The following is a 21,513-nucleotide window of genomic DNA, read 5'->3' on the forward strand; positions in this document are numbered from 1 at the left end:
GGAAACTGACACGACTGCGAACCCCTTCAATGACCGATACAGTTTCAAGCCACATTAGCAGCTTTGCTTGTGGTGTAGGGGTTATCACATCCGCCTAACACGCGGAAGGTCCCAGGTTCGATCCCTGGCAGGCACATGTCCTTTTTCTATTTTGCCCGGCAGTCTGCAGCCTTGAAGATAAACGCTCATGGCTCTAAAAACAGTGCTGATTGAATTACACGCACTAGCAGAAATTCGTTGGCCTGCGCAGCGTCGGCACTCGATTGCGCGCCGCAGTGCTTAATGCTCTCATGCTGCCCAACCGGTTGCAGGAAACTGACACGACTGCGAACCCCTTCCATGACCGATACAGTTTCAAGCCACATTAGCAGCTGTGATAGCGTTTTGTGTGTTTTTTTGTTGAGTGTTTTTTGTGTAAATGTTATGAGTCAAAGCCAGGCAATAAAGGAAAAAAGTGCTTGTGGTGTAGTGGTTATCACATCCGCCTAACACGCGGAAGGTCCCAGGTTCGATCCCTGGCAGGCACATGTCCTTTTTCTTTTTTGCCCGGCAGTCTGCAGCCTTGAAGGTAAACGCTCATGGCTCTAAAAACAGTTCTGATTGAATTACACGCACTAGCGGAAATTCGTTGGCCAGCGCAGCGTCGGCACTCGATTGCGCGCCGCAGTGCTTCATGCTGTCATGCCGCCCAACCGGTTGCAGGAAACTGACACGACTGCGAACCCCTTCAATGACCGATACAGTTTCAAGACACACTAGCAGCTGTGCTTGTGGTGTAGTGGTTATCACATCCGCCTAACACGCGGAAGGTCCCAGGTTCGATCCCTGGCAGGCACATGTCCTTTTTCTTTTTTGCCCGGCAGTCTGCAGCCTTGAAGGTAAACGCTCATGGCTCTAAAAACAGTGCTGATTGAATTACACGCACAAGCGGAAATTCATTGGCCTGCGCAGCGTCGGCACTCGATTGCGCGCCGCAGTGCTTCATGCTCTCATGCCGCCCAACCGGTTGCAGGAAACTGACACCACTGCGAACCCCTTCAATGACCGATACAGTTTCAAGCCACATTAGCAGCTGTGCTTGTGGTGTAGTGGTTATCACATCCGCCTAACACGCGGAAGGTCCCAGGTTCGATCCCTGGCAGGCACATGTCCTTTTTCTTTTTTGCCCGGCAGTCTGCAGCCTTGAAGGTAAACGCTCATGGCTCTAAAAACAGTGCTGATTGAATTACACGCACTAGCGGAAATTCATTGGCCTGCGCAGCGTCGGCACTCGATTGCGCGCCGCAGTGCTTCATGCTCTCATGCCGCCCAACCGGTTGCAGGAAACTGACACCACTGCGAACCCCTTCAATGACCGATACAGTTTCAAGCCACATTAGCAGCTGTGCTTGTGGTGTAGTGGTTATCACATCCGCCTAACACGCGGAAGGTCCCAGGTTCGATCCCTGGCAGGCACATGTCCTTTTTCTTTTTTGCCCGGCAGTCTGCAGCCTTGAAGGTAAACGCTCATGGCTCTAAAAACAGTGCTGATTGAATTACACGCACAAGCGGAAATTCATTGGCCTGCGCAGCGTCGGCACTCGATTGCGCGCCGCAGTGCTTCATGCTCTCATGCCGCCCAACCGGTTGCAGGAAACTGACACCACTGCGAACCCCTTCAATGACCGATACAGTTTCAAGCCACATTAGCAGCTGTGCTTGTGGTGTAGTAGTTATCACATCCGACTAACACGCGGAAGGTCCCAGGTTCGATCCCTGGCAGGCACATGTCCTTTTTTTGCCCGGCAGTCTGCAGCCTTGAAGGTAAACGCTCATGGCTCTAAAAACAGTGCTGATTGAATTACACGCACAAGCGGAAATTCATTGGCCTGCGCAGCGTCGGCACTCGATTGCGCGCCGCAGTGCTTCATGCTCTCATGCCGCCCAACCGGTTGCAGGAAACTGACACCACTGCGAACCCCTTCAATGACCGATACAGTTTCAAGCCACATTAGCAGCTGTGCTTGTGGTGTAGTGGTTATCACATCCGCCTAACACGCGGAAGGTCCCAGGTTCGATCCCTGGCAGGCACATGTCCTTTTTCTGTTTTGCCCGGCAGTCTGCAGCCTTGAAGGTAAACGCTCATGGCTCTAAAAACAGTGCTGATTGAATTACACGCACTAGCGGAAATTCGTTGGCCTGCGCAGCGTCGGCACTCGATTGCGCGCCGCAGTGCTTCATGCTCTCATGCCGCCCAACCGGTTGCAGGAAACTGACACGACCGCGAACCCCTTCAATGACCGATACAGTTTCAAGCCACATTAGCAGCTGTGCTTGTGGTGTAGTGGCCTTCGGGGGCCGAGTTGCCATGATACAGCTTGACCTTGCAAAGGCCTTCGATCGAGTGTCGCACGACATTCTTTTCGCCATTCTAGAATATGCCAACGTCGGCTCTGTGATAATACAAGGTGTACAGATGGCGTACGACAACTGTGTTACCCGAATTATAGTGAACAAACAGCTGACTGAACCTGTACCTGTGTGTTCTTCGGTCAGGCAGGGTTGCCCGCTCTCGCCTTTGCTCTTTGCGATCTACCTTGAGCCTTTTCTGTTATCACTGTTGCACAATGATGGGATCTGCGGTTTCACTCTTCTGTAGGCGCAAGTAAAAGTGCTTGCTTACGCTGATGATATTGCTGTTTTTTGCGCGGATCAAGAAAGCGTTAAAGAAGTTGTGAAAGTTGCGGGGGAATATTGCAAAAAGACTGGGTCCGAAATTAACTGGGATAAGTGCATAGGTTTTTGGCACGGTGATTGGGACAGCACACCTGCCGTGTTTGCTAACATGAAATGGACGACCGCCCCTGCGAAGTACTTGGGGGTACCCTCGGAGCACTATAAAAGCAGTACGGAGTTGTGGGGTGAGATAACGCAGAGTGCAAGGAGAAAAGCGGATGGCTGGAAAGGACGTGACCTTTCTGTTTTCGCGCGCGCAAGTGTGTGCAATGTATTTTTAATAGCCAGAATTTGGTATTTATTGCAGTTCGTGCTCATTACCCGAGCAAACCTGCAGAAGCTGCATAGAGTGTTTGCTGTCTTTATTTGGAGCTCAAATTGGGAGCGAACAAGTCGAGTTAATCTGTTCCTTCCGGTCAAAAGGGGCGGCCTTGGTCTTTCTAATTTGTTTCTGAAGCAAGTTGTCTCAAGATTTTTGTTTCTACGTGATCAAACCGATCCTTTGTTGCGCACAATGTTGCAGGTGCGCTTAGGCAACGTGTTGCCGGAATTTGTTGTGTCCAGTTACCCAGCCACGAATCGTGCTGTAACAGGTTTTTTGCGTGAAGTTGTGGCAGCCTTTCGCACTTTGAGCGCTCACTTTTCTACACAGTATTTATCTGCTGTACCCAGGAAGGAACTGTACAATGATTTGCTAGATATATTTATACCTGCTCCCTTATACCCTTCCTTTTGCTGCGGAGGCCCAGGCAAAGATGTGTTAAAGCGAGTTAAGAAGATGCCGGTAAGACCGACTGTCAAATACTTTTTCTTTAAACTTCATACCGGTACCCTTCCGGTGAAAACATGGCTAAACGATAAAGGCATTTTTGTGCCCTGGGACACCGACTGCATACTCTGCAAAAAACCCGAGACCATCGAACATGTGTTTATCGACTGCTGGGACCCGGTTTTCCACTGGGACATCTTGCAAAGAACATTGAAGAAAGAACTACCCGTAACTCCTTATGGCATCCGGTTTCTACCTATAGAAAGTGATGAAGTTCCTTACGACATGTTTATGCTACTGGGCCTCCACAGCATCTGGAAAACGAGAATGGCGGCCAGGCACGCCGACGCAAATATGCGACCAGTGAGAGAAAACTTTATAGAAAGTGCAGTTTTCCTGACAGATGTTCTCCGCAGTCAACCCCAGCCGCCGGACTGGGTGGCAGTTATGGATGAACTGATTAATATGAAAAAGTTTTAATCCATTGTCTCGGCCAAAGTGTGGCTAGAGATTTTTATGTATTGATTACCGGTAATAAAGAAAAAAAAAAAGTGCTTGTGGTGTAGTGGTTATCACATCCGCCTAACACGCGGAAGGTCCCAGGTTCGATCCCTGGCAGGCACATGTCCTTTTTCTTTTTTGCCCGGCAGTCTGCAGCCTTGAAGGTAAACGCTCATGGCTCTAAAAACAGTGCTGATTGAATTACACGCACTAGCGGAAATTCGTTGGCCTGCGCAGCGTCGGCACTCGATTGCGCGCCGCAGTGCTTCATGCTCTCATGCCGCCCAACCGGTTGCAGGAAACTGACACGACTGCGAACCCGATCAATGACCGATACAGTTTCAAGCCACATTACAGCTGTGCTTGTGGTGTAGGGGTTATCACATCCGCCTAACACGCGGAAGGTCCCAGGTTCGATCCCTGGCAGGCACATGTCCTTTTTCTTTTTTGCCCGGCAGTCTGCAGCCTTGAAGATAAACGCTCATGGCTCTAAAAACAGTGCTGATTGAATTACACGCACTAGCGGAAATTCGTTGGCCTGCGCAGCGTCGGCACTCGATTGCGCGCCGCAGTGCTTCATGCTCTCATGCCGCCCAACCGGTTGCAGGAAACTGACACCACTGCGAACCCCTTCAATGACCGATACAGTTTCAAGCCACATTAGCAGCTGTGCTTGTGGTGTAGTAGTTATCACATCCGACTAACACGCGGAAGGTCCCAGGTTCGATCCCTGGCAGGCACATGTCCTTTTTCTTTTTTGCCCGGCAGTCTGCAGCCTTGAAGGTAAACGCTCATGGCTCTAAAAACAGTGCTGATTGAATTACACGCACTAGCGGAAATTCGTTGGCCTGCGCAGCGTCGGCACTCGATTGCGCGCCGCAGTGCTTCATGCTCTCATGCCGCCCAACCGGTTGCAGGAAACTGACACGACTGCGAACCCCTTCAATGACCGATACAGTTTCAAGCCACATTAGCAGCTGTGCTTGTGGTGTAGTAGTTATCACATCCGACTAACACGCGGAAGGTCCCAGGTTCGATCCCTGGCAGGTACATGTCCTTTTTCTTTTTTGCCCGGTAGTCTGCAGCCTTGAAGTTAAACGCTCATGGCTCTAAAAACAGTGCTGATTGAATTACACGCACTAGCGGAAATTCGTTGGCCTGCGCAGCGTCGGCACTCGATTGCGCGCCGCAGTGCTTCATGCTCTCATGCCGCCCAACCGGTTGCAGGAAACTGACACGACCGCGAACCCCTTCAATGACCGATACAGTTTCAAGCCACATTAGCAGCTGTGCTTGTGGTGTAGTGGCCTTCGGGGGCCGAGTTGCCATGATACAGCTTGACCTTGCAAAGGCCTTCGATCGAGTGTCGCACGACATTCTTTTCGCCATTCTAGAATATGCCAACGTCGGCTCTGTGATAATACAAGGTGTACAGATAGCGTACGACAACTGTGTTACCCGAATTATAGTGAACAAACAGCTGACTGAACCTGTACCTGTGTGTTCTTCGGTCAGGCAGGGTTGCCCGCTCTCGCCTTTGCTCTTTGCGATCTACCTTGAGCCTTTTCTGTTATCACTGTTGCACAATGATGGGATCTGCGGTTTCACTCTTCTGTAGGCGCAAGTAAAAGTGCTTGCTTACGCTGATGATATTGCTGTTTTTTGCGCGGATCAAGAAAGCGTTAAAGAAGTTGTGAAAGTTGCGGGGGAATATTGCAAAAAGACTGGGTCCGAAATTAACTGGGATAAGTGCATAGGTTTTTGGCACGGTGATTGGGACAGCACACCTGCCGTGTTTGCTAACATGAAATAGACGACCGCCCCTGCGAAGTACTTGGGGGTACCCTTGGAGCACTATAAAAGCAGTACGGAGTTGTGGGGTGAGATAACGCAGAGTGCAAGGAGAAAAGCGGATGGCTGGAAAGGACGTGACCTTTCTGTTTTCGCGCGCGCAAGTGTGTGCAATGTATTTTTAATAGCCAGAATTTGGTATTTATTGCAGTTCGTGCTCATTACCCGAGCAAACCTGCAGAAGCTGCATAGAGTGTTTGCTGTCTTTATTTGGAGCTCAAATTGGGAGCGAACAAGTCGAGTTAATCTGTTCCTTCCGGTCAAAAGGGGCGGCCTTGGTCTTTCTAATTTGTTTCTGAAGCAAGTTGTCTCAAGATTTTTGTTTCTACGTGATCAAACCGATCCTTTGTTGCGCACAATGTTGCAGGTGCGCTTAGGCAACGTGTTGCCGGAATTTGTTGTGTCCAGTTACCCAGCCACGAATCGTGCTGTAACAGGTTTTTTGCGTGAAGTTGTGGCAGCCTTTCGCACTTTGAGCGCTCACTTTTCTACACAGTATTTATCTGCTGTACCCAGGAAGGAACTGTACAAGATTTGCTAGATATATTTATACCTGCTCCCTTATACCCTTCCTTTTGCTGCGGAGGCCCAGGCAAAGATGTGTTAAAGCGAGTTAAGAAGATGCCGGTAAGACCGACTGTCAAATACTTTTTCTTTAAACTTCATACCGGTACCCTTCCGGTGAAAACATGGCTAAACGATAAAGGCATTTTTGTGCCCTGGGACACCGACTGCATACTCTGCAAAAAACCCGAGACCATCGAACATGTGTTTATCGACTGCTGGGACCCGGTTTTCCACTGGGACATCTTGCAAAGAACATTGAAGAAAGAACTACCCGTAACTCCTTATGGCATCCGGTTTCTACCTATAGAAAGTGATGAAGTTCCTTACGACATGTTTATGCTACTGGGCCTCCACAGCATCTGGAAAACGAGAATGGCGGCCAGGCACGCCGACGCAAATATGCGACCAGTGAGAGAAAACTTTATAGAAAGTGCAGTTTTCCTGACAGATGTTCTCCGCAGTCAACCCCAGCCGCCGGACTGGGTGGCAGTTATGGATGAACTGATTAATATGAAAAAGTTTTAACCCATTGTCTCGGCCAAAGTGTGGCTAGAGATTTTTATGTACTGATTACCGGTAATAAAGAAAAAAAAAAGTGCTTGTGGTGTAGTGGTTATCACATCCGCCTAACACGCGGAAGGTCCCAGGTTCGATCCCTGGCAGGCACATGTCCTTTTTCTTTTTTGCCCGGCAGTCTGCAGCCTTGAAGGTAAACGCTCATGGCTCTAAAAACAGTGCTGATTGAATTACACGCACTAGCGGAAATTCGTTGGCCTGCGCAGCGTCGGCACTCGATTGCACGCCGCAGTGCTTCATGCTCTCATGCTGCCCAACCGGTTGCAGGAAACTGACACGACTGCGAACCCCTTCAATGACCGATACAGTTTCAAGCCACATTAGCAGCTGTGCTTGTGGTGTAGTGGTTATCACATCCGCCTAACACGCGGAAGGTCCCAGGTTCGATCCCTGGCAGGCACATGTCCTTTTTCTTTTTTGCCCGGCAGTCTGCAGCCTTGAAGGTAAACGCTCATGGCTCTAAAAACAGTGCTGATTGAATTACACGCACTAGCAGAAATTCGTTGGCCTGCGCAGCGTCGGCACTCGATTGCGCGCCGCAGTGCTTCATGCTCTCATGCCGCCCAACCGGTTGCAGGAAACTGACACGACTGCGAACCCCTTCAATGACCGATACAGTTTCAAGCCACATTAGCAGCTTTGCTTGTGGTGTAGGGGTTATCACATCCGCCTAACACGCGGAAGGTCCCAGGTTCGATCCCTGGCAGGCACATGTCCTTTTTCTTTTTTGCCCGGCAGTCTGCAGCCTTGAAGGTAAACGCTCATGGCTCTAAAAACAGTGCTGATTGAATTACACGCACTAGCAGAAATTCGTTGGCCTGCGCAGCGTCGGCACTCGATTGCGCGCCGCAGTGCTTCATGCTCTCATGCTGCCCAACCGGTTGCAGGAAACTGACACGACTGCGAACCCCTTCAATGACCGATACAGTTTCAAGCCACATTAGCAGCTTTGCTTGTGGTGTAGGGGTTATCACATCCGCCTAACACGCGGAAGGTCCCAGGTTCGATCCCTGGCAGGCACATGTCCTTTTTCTATTTTGCCCGGCAGTCTGCAGCCTTGAAGATAAACGCTCATGGCTCTAAAAACAGTGCTGATTGAATTACACGCACTAGCAGAAATTCGTTGGCCTGCGCAGCGTCGGCACTCGATTGCGCGCCGCAGTGCTTCATGCTCTCATGCTGCCCAACCGGTTGCAGGAAACTGACACGACTGCGAACCCCTTCAATGACCGATACAGTTTCAAGCCACATTAGCAGCTTTGCTTGTGGTGTAGGGGTTATCACATCCGCCTAACACGCGGAAGGTCCCAGGTTCGATCCCTGGCAGGCACATGTCCTTTTTCTATTTTGCCCGGCAGTCTGCAGCCTTGAAGATAAACGCTCATGGCTCTAAAAACAGTGCTGATTGAATTACACGCACTAGCAGAAATTCGTTGGCCTGCGCAGCGTCGGCACTCGATTGCGCGCCGCAGTGCTTCATGCTCTCATGCTGCCCAACCGGTTGCAGGAAACTGACACGACTGCGAACCCCTTCAATGACCGATACAGTTTCAAGCCACATTAGCAGCTTTGCTTGTGGTGTAGGGGTTATCACATCCGCCTAACACGCGGAAGGTCCCAGGTTCGATCCCTGGCAGGCACATGTCCTTTTTCTATTTTGCCCGGCAGTCTGCAGCCTTGAAGATAAACGCTCATGGCTCTAAAAACAGTGCTGATTGAATTACACGCACTAGCAGAAATTCGTTGGCCTGCGCAGCGTCGGCACTCGATTGCGCGCCGCAGTGCTTAATGCTCTCATGCTGCCCAACCGGTTGCAGGAAACTGACACGACTGCGAACCCCTTCCATGACCGATACAGTTTCAAGCCACATTAGCAGCTGTGATAGCGTTTTGTGTGTTTTTTTGTTGAGTGTTTTTTGTGTAAATGTTATGAGTCAAAGCCAGGCAATAAAGGAAAAAAGTGCTTGTGGTGTAGTGGTTATCACATCCGCCTAACACGCGGAAGGTCCCAGGTTCGATCCCTGGCAGGCACATGTGCTGATTGAATTACACGCACTAGCGGAAATTCGTTGGCCTTCGCAGCGTCGGCACTCGATTGCGCGCCGCAGTGCTTAATGCTCTCATGCTGCCCAACCGGTTGCAGGAAACTGACACGACTGCGAACCCCTTCAATGACCGATACAGTTTCAAGCCACATTAGCAGCTGTGATAGCGTTTTGTGTGTTTTTTTGTTGAGTGTTTTTTGTGTAAATGTTATGAGTCAAAGCCAGGCAATAAAGGAAAAAAGTGCTTGTGGTGTAGTGGTTATCACATCCGCCTAACACGCGGAAGGTCCCAGGTTCGATCCCTGGCAGGCACATGTGCTGATTGAATTACACGCACTAGCGGAAATTCGTTGGCCTTCGCAGCGTCGGCACTCGATTGCGCGCCGCAGTGCTTCATGCTCTCATGCCGCCCAACCGGTTGCAGGAAACTGACACGACTGCGAACCCCTTCAATGACCGATACAGTTTCAAGCCACATTAGCAGCTGTGCTTGTGGTGTAGTAGTTATCACATCCGACTAACACGCGGAAGGTCCCAGGTTCGATCCCTGGCAGGTACATGTCCTTTTTCTTTTTTGCCCGGTAGTCTGCAGCCTTGAAGGTAAACGCTCATGGCTCTAAAAACAGTGCTGATTGAATTACACGCACTAGCGGAAATTCGTTGGCCTTCGCAGCGTCGGCACTCGATTGCGCGCCGCAGTGCTTCATGCTCTCATGCCGCCCAACCGGTTGCAGGAAACTGACACGACCGCGAACCCCTTCAATGACCGATACAGTTTCAAGCCACATTAGCAGCTGTGCTTGTGGTGTAGTGGCCTTCGGGGGCCGAGTTGCCATGATACAGCTTGACCTTGCAAAGGCCTTCGATCGAGTGTCGCACGACATTCTTTTCGCCATTCTAGAATATGCCAACGTCGGCTCTGTGATAATACAAGGTGTACAGATGGCGTACGACAACTGTGTTACCCGAATTATAGTGAACAAACAGCTGACTGAACCTGTACCTGTGTGTTCTTCGGTCAGGCAGGGTTGCCCGCTCTCGCCTTTGCTCTTTGCGATCTACCTTGAGCCTTTTCTGTTATCACTGTTGCACAATGATGGGATCTGCGGTTTCACTCTTCTGTAGGCGCAAGTAAAAGTGCTTGCTTACGCTGATGATATTGCTGTTTTTTGCGCGGATCAAGAAAGCGTTAAAGAAGTTGTGAAAGTTGCGGGGGAATATTGCAAAAAGACTGGGTCCGAAATTAACTGGGATAAGTGCATAGGTTTTTGGCACGGTGATTGGGACAGCACACCTGCCGTGTTTGCTAACATGAAATGGACGACCGCCCCTGCGAAGTACATGGGGGTACCCTTGGAGCACTATAAAAGCAGTACGGAGTTGTGGGGTGAGATAACGCAGAGTGCAAGGAGAAAAGCGGATGGCTGGAAAGGACGTGACATTTCTGTTTTCGCGCGCGCAAGTGTGTGCAATGTATTTTTAATAGCCAGAATTTGGTATTTATTGCAGTTCGTGCTCATTACCCGAGCAAACCTGCAGAAGCTGCATAGAGTGTTTGCTGTCTTTATTTGGAGCTCAAATTGGGAGCGAACAAGTCAAGTTAATCTGTTCCTTCCGGTCAAAAGGGGCGGTCTTGGTCTTTCTAATTTGTTTCTGAAGCAAGTTGTCTCAAGATTTTTGTTTCTACGTGATCAAACCGATCCTTTGTTGCGCACAATGTTGCAGGTGCGCTTAGGCAACGTGTTGCCGGAATTTGCTGTGTCCAGTTACCCAGCCACGAATCGTGCTGTAACAGGTTTTTTGCGTGAAGTTGTGGCAGCCTTTCGCACTTTGAGCGCTAACTTTTCTACACAGTATTTATCTGCTGTACCCAGGAAGAAACTGTACAATGATTTGCTAGATATATTTATACCTGCTCCCTTATACCCTTCCTTTTGCTGCGGAGGCCCAGGCAAAGATGTGTTAAAGCGAGTTAAGAAGATGCCGGTAAGACCGACTGTCAAATACTTTTTCTTTAAACTTCATACCGGTACCCTTCCGGTGAAAACATGGCTAAACGATAAAGGCATTTTTGTGCCCTGGGACACCGACTGCATACTCTCCAAAAAACCCGAGACCATCGAACATGTGTTTATCGACTGCTGGGACCCGGTTTTCCACTGGGACATCTTGCAAAGAACATTGAAGAAAGAACTACCCGTAACTCCTTATGGCATCCGGTTTCTACCTATAAAAAGTGATGAAGTTCCTTACGACATGTTTATGCTACTGGGCCTCCACAGCATCTGGAAAACGAGAATGGCGGCCAGGCACGCCGACGCAAATATGCGACCAGTGAGAGAAAACTTTATAGAAAGTGCAGTTTTCCTGACAGATGTTCTCCGCAGTCAACCCCAGCCGCCGGACTGGGTGGCAGTTATGGATGAACTGATTAATATGAAAAAGTTTTAACCCATTGTCTCGGCCAAAGTGTGGCTAGAGATTTTTATGTATTGATTACCGGTAATAAAGAAAAAAAAAAGTGCTTGTGGTGTAGTGGTTATCACATCCGCCTAACACACGGAAGGTCCCAGGTTCGATCCCTGGCAGGCACATGTCCTTTTTCTTTTTTGCCCGGCAGTCTGCAGCCTTGAAGGTAAACGCTCATGGCTCTAAAAACAGTGCTGATTGAATTACACGCACTAGCGGAAATTCGTTGGCCTGCGCAGCGTCGGCACTCGATTGCGCGCCGCAGTGCTTCATGCTGTCATGCCGCCCAACCGGTTGCAGGAAACTGACACGACTGCGAACCCCTTCAATGACCGATACAGTTTCAAGCCACATTAGCAGCTGTTGGTGGTGTAGTGATCATCACATCCGCCTAACACGCGGAAGGTCCCAGGTTCGATCCCTGGCAGGCACATGTCCTTTTTCTTTTTTGCCCGGCAGTCTGCAGCCTTGAAGGTAAACGCTCATGGCTCTAAAAACAGTGCTGATTGAATTACACGCACTAGCGGGAATTCGTTGGCCTGCGCAGCGTCGGCATTCGATTGCACGCCGCAGTGCTTCATGCTCTCATGCCGCCCAACCGGTTGCAGGAAACTGAAACGACCGCGAACCCCTTCAATGACCGATACAGTTTCAAGCCACATTAGCAGCTGTGATAGCGTTTTGTGTGTTTTTTTGTTGAGTGTTTTTTGTGTAAATGTTATGAGTCAAAGCCAGGAAATAAAGGAAAAAAGTGCTTGTGGTGTAGTGGTTATCACATCCGCCTAACACGCGGAAGGTCCCAGGTTCGATCCCTGGCAGGCACATGTCCTTTTTCTTTTTTGCCCGGCAGTCTGCAGCCTTGAAGGTAAACGCTCATGGCTCTAAAAACAGTTCTGATTGAATTACACGCACTAGCGGAAATTCGTTGGCCAGCGCAGCGTCGGCACTCGATTGCGCGCCGCAGTGCTTCATGCTGTCATGCCGCCCAACCGGTTGCAGGAAACTGACACGACTGCGAACCCCTTCAATGACCGATACAGTTTCAAGACACACTAGCAGCTGTGCTTGTGGTGTAGTGGTTATCACATCCGCCTAACACGCGGAAGGTCCCAGGTTCGATCCCTGGCAGGCACATGTCCTTTTTCGTTTTTACCCGGCAGTCTGCAGCCTTGAAGGTAAACGCTCATGGCTCTAAAAACAGTGCTGATTGAATTACACGCACTAGCGGAAATTCGTTGGCCAGCGCAGCGTCGGCACTCGATTGCGCGCCGCAGTGCTTCATGCTGTCATGCCGCCCAACCGGTTGCAGGAAACTGACACGACTGCGAACCCCTTCAATGACCGATACAGTTTCAAGACACACTAGCAGCTGTGCTTGTGGTGTAGTGGTTATCACATCCGCCTAACACGCGGAAGGTCCCAGGTTCGATCCCTGGCAGGCACATGTCCTTTTTCGTTTTTGCCCGGCAGTCTGCAGCCTTGAAGGTAAACGCTCATGGCTCTAAAAACAGTGCTGATTGAATTACACGCACTAGCGGAAATTCGTTGGCCTGCGCAGCGTCGGCACTCGATTGCGCGCCGCAGTGCTTCATGCTCTCATGCCGCCCAACCGGTTGCAGGAAACTGACACGACTGCGAACCCCTTCAATGACCGATACAGTTTCAAGCCACATTAGCAGCTTTTGGTGGTGTAGTGGTCATCACATCCGCCTAACACGCGGAAGGTCCCAGGTTCGATCCCTGGCAGGCACATGTCCTTTTTCTTTTTTGACCGGCAGTCTGCAGCCTTGGAGGTAAACGATCATGGCTCTAAAAACAGTGCTGATTGAATTACACGCACTAGCGGAAATTCGTTGGCCTGCGCAGCGTCGGCACTCGATTGCGCGCCGCAGTGCTTCATGCTCTCATGCCGCCCAACCGGTTGCAGGAAACTGACACGACCACGAACCCCTTCAATGACCGATACAGTTTCAAGCCACATTAGCAGCTGTGATAGCGTTTTGTGTGTTTTTTGTTGAGTGTTCTTTGTGTAAATATTATGAGTCAAAGCCAGGCAATTAAAAAAAAGTGCTTGTGGTGTAGTGGTTACCACATCCGCCTAACACGCGGAAGGTCCCAGGTTCGATCCCTGGCAGGCACATGTCCTTTTTCTTTTTTGCCCGGCAGTCTGCAGCCTAGAAGGTAAACGCTCATGGCTCTAAAAACAGTGCTGATTGAATTACACGCACTAGCGGAAATTCGTTGGCCTGCGCAGCGTCGGCACTCGATTGCGCGCCGCAGTGCTTCATGCTCTCATGCCGCCCAACCGGTTGCAGGAAACTGACACGACTGCGAACCCCTTCAATGACCGATACAGTTTCAAGCCACATTAGCAGCTGTGCTTGTGGTGTAGTGGTTATCACATCCGCCTAACACGCGGAAGGTCCCAGGTTCGATCCCTGGCAGGCACATGTCCTTTTTCTTTTTTGCCCGGCAGTCTGCAGCCTTGAAGGTAAACGCTCATGGCTCTAAAAACAGTGCTGATTGAATTACACGCACTAGCGGAAATTCGTTGGCCTGCGCAGCGTCGGCACTCGATTGCGCGCCGCAGTGCTTCATGCTCTCATGCCGCCCAACCGGTTGCAGGAAACTGACACGACTGCGAACCCCTTCAATGACCGATACAGTTTCAAGCCACATTAGCAGCTGTGCTTGTGGTGTAGTGGTTATCACATCCGCCTAACACGCGGAAGGTCCCAGGTTCGATCCCTGGCAGGCACATGTCCTTTTTCTTTTTTGCCCGGCAGTCTGCAGCCTTGAAGGTAAACGCTCATGGCTCTAAAAACAGTGCTGATTGAATTACACGCACTAGCAGAAATTCGTTGGCCTGCGCAGCGTCGGCACTCGATTGCGCGCTGCAGTGCTTCATGCTCTCATGCCGCCCAACCGGTTGCAGGAAACTGACACGACTGCGAACCCCTTCAATGACCGATACAGTTTCAAGCCACATTAGCAGCTGTGCTTGTGGTGTAGTGGTTATCACATCCGCCTAACACGCGGAAGGTCCCAGGTTCGATCCCTGGCAGGCACATGTCCTTTTTCTTTTTTGCCCGGCAGTCTGCAGCCTTGAAGGTAAACGCTCATGGCTCTAAAAACAGTGCTGATTGAATTACACGCACTAGCAGAAATTCGTTGGCCTGCGCAGCGTCGGCACTCGATTGCGCGCCGCAGTGCTTCATGCTCTCATGCCGCCCAACCGGTTGCAGGAAACTGACACGACTGCGAACCCCTTCAATGACCGATACAGTTTCAAGCCACATTAGCAGCTGTGCTTGTGGTGTAGTGGTTATCACATCCGCCTAACACGCGGAAGGTCCCAGGTTCGATCCCTGGCAGGCACATGTCCTTTTTCTTTTTTGCCCGGCAGTCTGCAGCCTTGAAGGTAAACGCTCATGGCTCTAAAAACAGTGCTGATTGAATTACACGCACTAGCGGAAATTCGTTGGCCTGCGCAGCGTCGGCACTCGATTGCGCGCCGCAGTGCTTCATGCTCTCATGCCGCCCAACCGGTTGCAGGAAACTGACACGACTGCGAACCCCTTCAATGACCGATACAGTTTCAAGCCACATTAGCAGCTGTGCTTGTGGTGTAGTGGTTATCACATCCGCCTAACACGCGGAAGGTCCCAGGTTCGATCCCTGGCAGGCACATGTCCTTTTTCTTTTTTGCCCGGCAGTCTGCAGCCTTGAAGGTAAACGCTCATGGCTCTAAAAACAGTGCTGATTGAATTACACGCACTAGCGGGAATTCGTTGGCCTGCGCAGCGTCGGCACTCGATTGCGCGCCGCAGTGCTTCATGCTCTCATGCCACCCAACCGGTTGCAGGAAACTGACACGACCGCGAACCCCTTCAATGACCGATACAGTTTCAAGCCACATTAGCAGCTGTGATAGCGTTTTGTGTGTTTTTTGTTGAGTGTTCTTTGTGTAAATGTTATGAGTCAAAGCCAGGCAATAAAGAAAAAAAGTGCTTGTGGTGTAGTGGTTATCACATCCGCCTAACACGCGGAAGGTCCCAGGTTCGATCCCTGGCAGGCACATGTCCTTTTTCTTTTTTGCCCGGCAGTCTGCAGCCTTGAAGGTAAACGCTCATGGCTCTAAAAACAGTGCTGATTGAATTACACGCACTAGCGGAAATTCGTTGGCCTGCGCAGCGTCGGCACTCGATTGCGCGCCGCAGTGCTTCATGCTCTCATGCCGCCCAACCGGTTGCAGGAAACTGACACGACTGCGAACCCCTTCAATGACCGATACAGTTTCAAGCCACATTAGCAGCTGTGCTTGTGGTGTAGTGGATTCGACTTCCGGCCACCGAGCGTGACGGACGTGCGATGACGGGCTCCGTTGGAGCAGCTACAGCGGTCATGTCTGGCCGCGGAAACAGGGCTTTTGCCTCGGATGAAGAGTATCAGGTGATTCTGCCTACCCTTCCTACAGGACGTGTTGTGTTGAACACAGTTTTTTTGCACGCTGACGTGCGGGCCCGTCCTTATCGGGTCGAAGATTTCAGGGATGCGCTGGCTCAGCTGATGCTGCTCCCCGAGGTTATCGCCTTGGGGGCGTATCGCATGAGCCATGTATGGGCTGTTACTTTCGCGAGTGCTGAAGCGGTGACGAAAATTCTTTCTGCCGGAGACCTGAAAGTCAAGGACCGCCGCTGTCTCGTCATCGACCCGGCAAACCAGGACGTCCGCGTCAAGCTGCACCGGCTGCTGCACAACGTGCCCGACGAAGACGTGAGGGTAGCCTTTGCTCCGTACGGCAAGGTGAGCGAAGTCTCCAAGGAGCGGTGGCGCGTCCAGGGTGTCGCCAGCAAGGGGTCGACGACACGCTTGGTTTCATTGAAAATGAACCCTGGCGTGAAGCTGGAAGACCTCCCTCACGAAGTCAGGGTTGGCGGTGAGCTGGCTCTCGTGGTTGTACCGGGCAGAGCTCCGCTGTGTCTGCGCTGCCACGGTACTGGGCACATTCGCCGTGAGTGCAAGGTTCCACGATGCGGCGCCTGTCGTCGCTACGGGCACGAAGAAAGCAGCTGCGTACGCACGTACGCGAGTGCTGCCGTCCCAGTCAACACTGACATTTCGTCCGAACTTGTCATGGACGAGGCTGACGCGGAAGACGCTGCAGCAGAGGCAGGGGACAGTGTGGAGAAGGCCCCTGCTGTGCCCCCTACGGAAATATCCACAAGCGTAGAGGAGCCCAGCAGTAAGCGGCAGCAACAGGCAGCGCGGCCTGCAGAAGTCAAGGCGCCAACGGACGAAGTCTTGAGCGGTGGGGCGTCAGCTCCCGTCGTTCTTCAGCATGGTGACAGCATGGAAGTGTCACATGCATCAACCAGCAACCAAGCAGGGAAGCGACCGCATGAGCACAGTGCGAATGGAGAGCCCAAAGTGAGCGAAGGCGACGAGCCGCCGCAGAAGACTGTTGGTGTCAGGCGACCGACGTTGAAACCGCGGCCGAATGTAGAGGCCGATCAACGAGCGGCGGCTAAGCCGCCGCCTTAGTTGGAGTGAGTGCCCTGTGAGTGGTTTCTGTGGGCGTGAGATGGCCTTTTTCGGTAACGGACTGCATGGGCTGATTTTCCAGTCCATACGCAAGAGGCACTTGTGCAAGAGACTTTGGATTACCGGCACCGCACCCATCGAGCACCTCAGATTATACAAGTCACCCGCACCGTCGCCTTGTGTCCCGAGGTATACACCATATGGCTCCTGTACCTAAACTAGATGGCTTCTACACCTCTTAGAGCGTTGCGCATTGCAACAATTAATGTCAGGGGACTGGCTTCCAAGAAGCGTCAGTACCAGCTAAGCCGGCTGTTCGTTGATAATGACCTAGACATAATAGCCGTACAGGAGACGAAAGTCGAAAGACAGGAACAGGCGGACCTTATGGTGCAGCCTTTTACGGCACGCTACAATGTTTGTGTGTGCCATTCTTCTGGCATATCGGGCGGTTGTGCTGTTTTTATTAGGAATTCTCTGGGGATTGTCGAGCAGAATTTAACTGTGTGTCAAACTGGCCGTTTGGTTGTAGTGGATTTTTTTTATTGCAATTTGCTATGGAGAGTCATATGCGTGTATGCTCCTAACAGGGAGAACGAGCGCAAGGAATTTTTTGAGCGCGTTGAACAATATGTGTGCTGTGAGCGGTTAATTGTGCTTTTGGGCGACTTTAACTGCGTTTGTAAAGCAGAGGATAGAATTACAAAAAGACTCCTTCGTGACAAAAGTGCGGAATTGTTGAATTCGATTGTGCAAGAAAATGGTTTAGATGATGTTGCTGAAGTTCTTTCGGTAGCGCCGCATTTTACTCACTTCCAGGGTGAAAGTCACGCGAGACTTGACAGAGCGTATGTGTCGCTTGATCTGATTCCTTTGTGCAATAGCTACGAGGTAAAACACATGTCTTTTACCGACCACAGCTTAGTTACGTTTACCCTGGGGAACAAAGACAAGAAATCTCGTTTCTCGTGGGACCTCTGGAAGTTTAACGCACAATTACTCGAGGATGAACGCTTTGACATTAAAGTTAATGAATGCATTAAAGCATTGCTATCAGCAGAGCCTGGGAACTGGGTAATTAGGTGGGAAGATTTCAAAGAACAAGTGAAAATAAACGCGATTGAAAGGGCAAGCATCATATGCCACGATAAACGTGTTAAAGAAAAAGAACTACATTGCCAACTTGACTTGCTCGTAAGCCTGGAAAGTTCCCAGCCGGGAAGATATAAGAAAGAAATAAGAGATACAAAAAGTAAACTTGAGATTATCGAAAAAGACAAGTATACAGCTGCCATGATACGGGCCCGTGCTGAACGTCTCTGGCTTGACCAAGTACCTACTAAACGCTCGCTTATTGACGAAAAGAAGTACGCGACTCAGAACGAAGTAAGACAAATCAGGTACAGAAACGAGGTAACGAATGATAGCAAAGTGATTCAGTTGGCGTTTGTTGAGCAGTATCGGGAATTGCTTGGGCGGCGACGGATTGAAGAAGAGGGGTTTGCAAACACGTTCTTGTCCCGTATGCCAAAACTAGGAGACGATATAAAACAAGGGCTGGAGGTACCAATCAGCGTAAGCGAAGTGGGAAGAGCAATCGAAGAGCTGAGTGCCGGAAAATCTCCCGGTCCTGACGGCTTAGGTAGTGAATTTTATAAGAAGTTCAAAGCCGAACTCACCCAAGCTCTCCACTGCGTCTTCACCGAAATTTATGAGACAAAGAAAATGCCACCATCATTTAAAACAGCACATGTGGTTTTAATACCCAAGAGTGAGGACCAGGCTTAACTTCTGTCCGTTGGGGCTTATCGGCCGATAAGCCTAACCAACGTTGACTATAAAGTGTTTATGAAGATTCTTGCCAACAGACTGCAAAAGGTCATAAAGGACCTTGTAGGGCCCCACCAAACGTGCGGTATTAAAGGTCGCACCATTGGAACAAATGTGCACATTGCCAGAACTGTTCTTGAATGCTGCGATGCCTTCGGGGGCCGAGTTGCCATGATACAGCTTGACCTTGCAAAGGCCTTCGATCGAGTGTCGCACGACATTCTTTTCGCCATTCTAGAATATGCCAACGTCGGCTCTGTGATAATACAAGGTGTACAGATGGCGTACGACAACTGTGTTACCCGAATTATAGTGAACAAACAGCTGACTGAACCTGTACCTGTGTGTTCTTCGGTCAGGCAGGGTTGCCCGCTCTCGCCTTTGCTCTTTGCGATCTACCTTGAGCCTTTTCTGTTATCACTGTTGCACAATGATGGGATCTGCGGTTTCACTCTTCTGTCGGCGCAAGTAAAAGTGCTTGCTTACGCTGATGATATTGCTGTTTTTTGCGCGGATCAAGAAAGCGTTAAAGAAGTTGTGAAAGTTGCGGGGGAATATTGCAAAAAGACTGGGTCCGAAATTAACTGGGATAAGTGCATAGGTTTTTGGCACGGTGATTGGGACAGCACACCTGCCGTGTTTGCTAACATGAAATGGACGACCGCCCCTGCGAAGTACTTGGGGGTACCCTTGGAGCACTATAAAAGCAGTACGGAGTTGTGGGGTGAGATAACGCAGAGTGCAAGGAGAAAAGCGGATGGCTGGAAAGGACGTGACCTTTCTGTTTTCGCGCGCGCAAGTGTGTGCAATGTATTTTTAATAGCCAGAATTTGGTATATATTGCAGTTCGTGCTCATTACCCGAGCAAACCTGCAGAAGCTGCATAGAGTGTTTGCTGTCTTTATTTGGAGCTCAAATTGGGAGCGAACAAGTCGAGTTAATCTGTTCCTTCCGGTCAAAAGGGGCGGCCTTGGTCTTTCTAATTTGTTTCTGAAGCAAGTTGTCTCAAGATTTTTGTTTCTACGTGATCAAACCGATCCCTTGTTGCGCACAATGTTGCAGGTGCGCTTAGGCAACGTGTTGCCGGAATTTGTTGTGTCCAGTTACCCGGCCACGAATCGTGCTGTAACAGGTTTTTTGCGTGAAGTTGTGGCAGCCTTTCGCACTTTGAGCGCTCACTTTTCTACACAGTATCTATCTGCTGTACCCAGGAAAAAACTGTACAAAGATTTGCTAGATATATTTATACCTGCTCCCTTATACCGTTCCTTTTGCTGCGGAGGCCCAGGCAAAGATGTGTTAAAGCGAGTTAAGAAGATGCCGGTAAGACCGACTGTCAAATCCTTTTTCTTTAAACTTCATACCGGTACCCTTCCGGTGAAAACATGGCTAAACGATAAAGGCATTTTTGTGCCCTGGACCACCGACTGCATACTCTGCAAAAAACCCGAGACCATCGAACATGTGTTTATCGACTGCTGGGACCCGGTTTTCCACTGGGACATCTTGCAAAGAACATTGAAGAAAGAACTACCTGTAACTCCTTATGGCATCCGGTTTCTACCTATAGAAAGTCATGAAGTTCCTTACGACATGTTTATGCTACTGGGCCTCCACAGCATCTGGAAAACGAGAATGGCGGCCAGGCACGCCGACGCAAATGTGCGACCAGTGAGAGAAAACTTTATAGAAAGTGCAGTTTTCCTGAGAGATGTTCTCCGCAGTCAACCCCAGCCGCCGGACTGGGTGGCAGTTATGGATGAACTGATTAATATGAAAAAGTTTTAACCCATTGTCTCGGCCAAAGTGTGGCTAGAGATTTTTATGTATTGTTTACCGGTAATAAAGAAAAAAAAAGTGCTTGTGGTGTAGTGGTTATCACATCCGCCTAACACGCGGAAGGTCCCAGGTTCGATCCCTGGCAGGCACATGTCCTTTTTCTTTTTTGCCCGGCAGTCTGCAGCCTTGAAGGTAAACGCTCATGGCTCTAAAAACAGTGCTGATTGAATTACACGCACTAGCGGAAATTCGTTGGCCTGCGCAGCGTCGGCACTCGATTGCACGCCGCAGTGCTTCATGCTCTCATGCTGCCCAACCGGTTGCAGGAAACTGACACGACTGCGAACCCCTTCAATGACCGATACAGTTTCAAGCCACATTAGCAGCTGTTGGTGGTGTAGTGGTTATCACATCCGCCTAACACGCGGAAGGTCCCAGTTTCGATCCCTGGCAGGCACATGTCCTTTTTCTTTTTTGACCGGCAGTCTGCAGCCTTGAAGGTAAACGCTCATGGCTCTAAAAACAGTGCTGATTGAATTACACGCACTAGCGGGAATTCGTTGGCCTGCGCAGCGTCGGCACTCGATTGCGCGCCGCAGTGCTTCATGCTCTCATGCCGCCCAACCGGTTGCAGGAAACTGACACGACCGCGAACCCCTTCAATGACCGATACAGTTTCAAGCCACATTAGCAGCTGTGATAGCGTTTTGTGTGTTTTTTGTTGAGTGTTCTTTGTGTAAATGTTATGAGTCAAAGCCAGGCAATAAAGAAAAAAAGTGCTTGTGGTGTAGTGGTTATCACATCCGCCTAACACGCGGAAGGTCCCAGGTTCGATCCCTGGCAGGCACATGTCCTTTTTCTTTTTTG

The 21,513-nt window shown here is 50.3% G+C and overlaps 34 non-coding genes across 34 annotated transcripts; all 34 read left to right on the forward strand.

The window, feature by feature from the left end:
- Positions 1 to 63: 63 nt before the first annotated feature.
- Positions 64 to 136, forward strand: TRNAV-AAC (transfer RNA valine (anticodon AAC)). Its single transcript has one exon. It is a non-coding gene; the product is annotated as a tRNA-Val (tRNA).
- A 318-nt stretch (positions 137 to 454) lies between these two features.
- Positions 455 to 527, forward strand: TRNAV-AAC (transfer RNA valine (anticodon AAC)). Its single transcript has one exon. It is a non-coding gene; the product is annotated as a tRNA-Val (tRNA).
- Positions 528 to 764: 237 nt separating this feature from the next.
- On the forward strand, positions 765 to 837 carry TRNAV-AAC (transfer RNA valine (anticodon AAC)). Its single transcript has one exon. It is a non-coding gene; the product is annotated as a tRNA-Val (tRNA).
- Positions 838 to 1,074: 237 nt separating this feature from the next.
- Positions 1,075 to 1,147, forward strand: TRNAV-AAC (transfer RNA valine (anticodon AAC)). The gene has a single exon. It is a non-coding gene; the product is annotated as a tRNA-Val (tRNA).
- Positions 1,148 to 1,384: 237 nt separating this feature from the next.
- On the forward strand, positions 1,385 to 1,457 carry TRNAV-AAC (transfer RNA valine (anticodon AAC)). The gene has a single exon. It is a non-coding gene; the product is annotated as a tRNA-Val (tRNA).
- A 237-nt stretch (positions 1,458 to 1,694) lies between these two features.
- Positions 1,695 to 1,767, forward strand: TRNAV-AAC (transfer RNA valine (anticodon AAC)). The gene has a single exon. It is a non-coding gene; the product is annotated as a tRNA-Val (tRNA).
- A 232-nt stretch (positions 1,768 to 1,999) lies between these two features.
- Positions 2,000 to 2,072, forward strand: TRNAV-AAC (transfer RNA valine (anticodon AAC)). Its single transcript has one exon. It is a non-coding gene; the product is annotated as a tRNA-Val (tRNA).
- A 1,963-nt stretch (positions 2,073 to 4,035) lies between these two features.
- TRNAV-AAC (transfer RNA valine (anticodon AAC)) lies at positions 4,036 to 4,108 on the forward strand. Its single transcript has one exon. It is a non-coding gene; the product is annotated as a tRNA-Val (tRNA).
- A 236-nt stretch (positions 4,109 to 4,344) lies between these two features.
- On the forward strand, positions 4,345 to 4,417 carry TRNAV-AAC (transfer RNA valine (anticodon AAC)). The gene has a single exon. It is a non-coding gene; the product is annotated as a tRNA-Val (tRNA).
- Positions 4,418 to 4,654: 237 nt separating this feature from the next.
- On the forward strand, positions 4,655 to 4,727 carry TRNAV-AAC (transfer RNA valine (anticodon AAC)). The gene has a single exon. It is a non-coding gene; the product is annotated as a tRNA-Val (tRNA).
- Positions 4,728 to 4,964: 237 nt separating this feature from the next.
- On the forward strand, positions 4,965 to 5,037 carry TRNAV-AAC (transfer RNA valine (anticodon AAC)). The gene has a single exon. It is a non-coding gene; the product is annotated as a tRNA-Val (tRNA).
- Positions 5,038 to 6,998: 1,961 nt separating this feature from the next.
- Positions 6,999 to 7,071, forward strand: TRNAV-AAC (transfer RNA valine (anticodon AAC)). Its single transcript has one exon. It is a non-coding gene; the product is annotated as a tRNA-Val (tRNA).
- A 237-nt stretch (positions 7,072 to 7,308) lies between these two features.
- On the forward strand, positions 7,309 to 7,381 carry TRNAV-AAC (transfer RNA valine (anticodon AAC)). The gene has a single exon. It is a non-coding gene; the product is annotated as a tRNA-Val (tRNA).
- Positions 7,382 to 7,618: 237 nt separating this feature from the next.
- TRNAV-AAC (transfer RNA valine (anticodon AAC)) lies at positions 7,619 to 7,691 on the forward strand. The gene has a single exon. It is a non-coding gene; the product is annotated as a tRNA-Val (tRNA).
- Positions 7,692 to 7,928: 237 nt separating this feature from the next.
- On the forward strand, positions 7,929 to 8,001 carry TRNAV-AAC (transfer RNA valine (anticodon AAC)). Its single transcript has one exon. It is a non-coding gene; the product is annotated as a tRNA-Val (tRNA).
- A 237-nt stretch (positions 8,002 to 8,238) lies between these two features.
- Positions 8,239 to 8,311, forward strand: TRNAV-AAC (transfer RNA valine (anticodon AAC)). Its single transcript has one exon. It is a non-coding gene; the product is annotated as a tRNA-Val (tRNA).
- A 237-nt stretch (positions 8,312 to 8,548) lies between these two features.
- On the forward strand, positions 8,549 to 8,621 carry TRNAV-AAC (transfer RNA valine (anticodon AAC)). Its single transcript has one exon. It is a non-coding gene; the product is annotated as a tRNA-Val (tRNA).
- A 318-nt stretch (positions 8,622 to 8,939) lies between these two features.
- On the forward strand, positions 8,940 to 9,012 carry TRNAV-AAC (transfer RNA valine (anticodon AAC)). The gene has a single exon. It is a non-coding gene; the product is annotated as a tRNA-Val (tRNA).
- A 253-nt stretch (positions 9,013 to 9,265) lies between these two features.
- Positions 9,266 to 9,338, forward strand: TRNAV-AAC (transfer RNA valine (anticodon AAC)). The gene has a single exon. It is a non-coding gene; the product is annotated as a tRNA-Val (tRNA).
- Positions 9,339 to 9,510: 172 nt separating this feature from the next.
- On the forward strand, positions 9,511 to 9,583 carry TRNAV-AAC (transfer RNA valine (anticodon AAC)). Its single transcript has one exon. It is a non-coding gene; the product is annotated as a tRNA-Val (tRNA).
- A 1,962-nt stretch (positions 9,584 to 11,545) lies between these two features.
- On the forward strand, positions 11,546 to 11,618 carry TRNAV-AAC (transfer RNA valine (anticodon AAC)). The gene has a single exon. It is a non-coding gene; the product is annotated as a tRNA-Val (tRNA).
- A 626-nt stretch (positions 11,619 to 12,244) lies between these two features.
- Positions 12,245 to 12,317, forward strand: TRNAV-AAC (transfer RNA valine (anticodon AAC)). The gene has a single exon. It is a non-coding gene; the product is annotated as a tRNA-Val (tRNA).
- Positions 12,318 to 12,554: 237 nt separating this feature from the next.
- Positions 12,555 to 12,627, forward strand: TRNAV-AAC (transfer RNA valine (anticodon AAC)). The gene has a single exon. It is a non-coding gene; the product is annotated as a tRNA-Val (tRNA).
- A 237-nt stretch (positions 12,628 to 12,864) lies between these two features.
- On the forward strand, positions 12,865 to 12,937 carry TRNAV-AAC (transfer RNA valine (anticodon AAC)). Its single transcript has one exon. It is a non-coding gene; the product is annotated as a tRNA-Val (tRNA).
- Positions 12,938 to 13,171: 234 nt separating this feature from the next.
- Positions 13,172 to 13,243, forward strand: TRNAV-AAC (transfer RNA valine (anticodon AAC)). Its single transcript has one exon. It is a non-coding gene; the product is annotated as a tRNA-Val (tRNA).
- Positions 13,244 to 13,560: 317 nt separating this feature from the next.
- On the forward strand, positions 13,561 to 13,633 carry TRNAV-AAC (transfer RNA valine (anticodon AAC)). The gene has a single exon. It is a non-coding gene; the product is annotated as a tRNA-Val (tRNA).
- A 237-nt stretch (positions 13,634 to 13,870) lies between these two features.
- TRNAV-AAC (transfer RNA valine (anticodon AAC)) lies at positions 13,871 to 13,943 on the forward strand. The gene has a single exon. It is a non-coding gene; the product is annotated as a tRNA-Val (tRNA).
- A 237-nt stretch (positions 13,944 to 14,180) lies between these two features.
- Positions 14,181 to 14,253, forward strand: TRNAV-AAC (transfer RNA valine (anticodon AAC)). Its single transcript has one exon. It is a non-coding gene; the product is annotated as a tRNA-Val (tRNA).
- Positions 14,254 to 14,490: 237 nt separating this feature from the next.
- Positions 14,491 to 14,563, forward strand: TRNAV-AAC (transfer RNA valine (anticodon AAC)). Its single transcript has one exon. It is a non-coding gene; the product is annotated as a tRNA-Val (tRNA).
- A 237-nt stretch (positions 14,564 to 14,800) lies between these two features.
- TRNAV-AAC (transfer RNA valine (anticodon AAC)) lies at positions 14,801 to 14,873 on the forward strand. The gene has a single exon. It is a non-coding gene; the product is annotated as a tRNA-Val (tRNA).
- A 237-nt stretch (positions 14,874 to 15,110) lies between these two features.
- Positions 15,111 to 15,183, forward strand: TRNAV-AAC (transfer RNA valine (anticodon AAC)). Its single transcript has one exon. It is a non-coding gene; the product is annotated as a tRNA-Val (tRNA).
- A 317-nt stretch (positions 15,184 to 15,500) lies between these two features.
- On the forward strand, positions 15,501 to 15,573 carry TRNAV-AAC (transfer RNA valine (anticodon AAC)). Its single transcript has one exon. It is a non-coding gene; the product is annotated as a tRNA-Val (tRNA).
- Positions 15,574 to 20,724: 5,151 nt separating this feature from the next.
- On the forward strand, positions 20,725 to 20,797 carry TRNAV-AAC (transfer RNA valine (anticodon AAC)). Its single transcript has one exon. It is a non-coding gene; the product is annotated as a tRNA-Val (tRNA).
- Positions 20,798 to 21,422: 625 nt separating this feature from the next.
- TRNAV-AAC (transfer RNA valine (anticodon AAC)) lies at positions 21,423 to 21,495 on the forward strand. The gene has a single exon. It is a non-coding gene; the product is annotated as a tRNA-Val (tRNA).
- The last annotated feature ends 18 nt before the right edge of the window (positions 21,496 to 21,513 follow it).

The sequence above is a fragment of the Amblyomma americanum genome, chromosome 4, assembly GCF_052857255.1.
Source record: "Amblyomma americanum isolate KBUSLIRL-KWMA chromosome 4, ASM5285725v1, whole genome shotgun sequence".
Taxonomy (NCBI): Eukaryota; Metazoa; Arthropoda; class Arachnida; order Ixodida; family Ixodidae; genus Amblyomma; species Amblyomma americanum.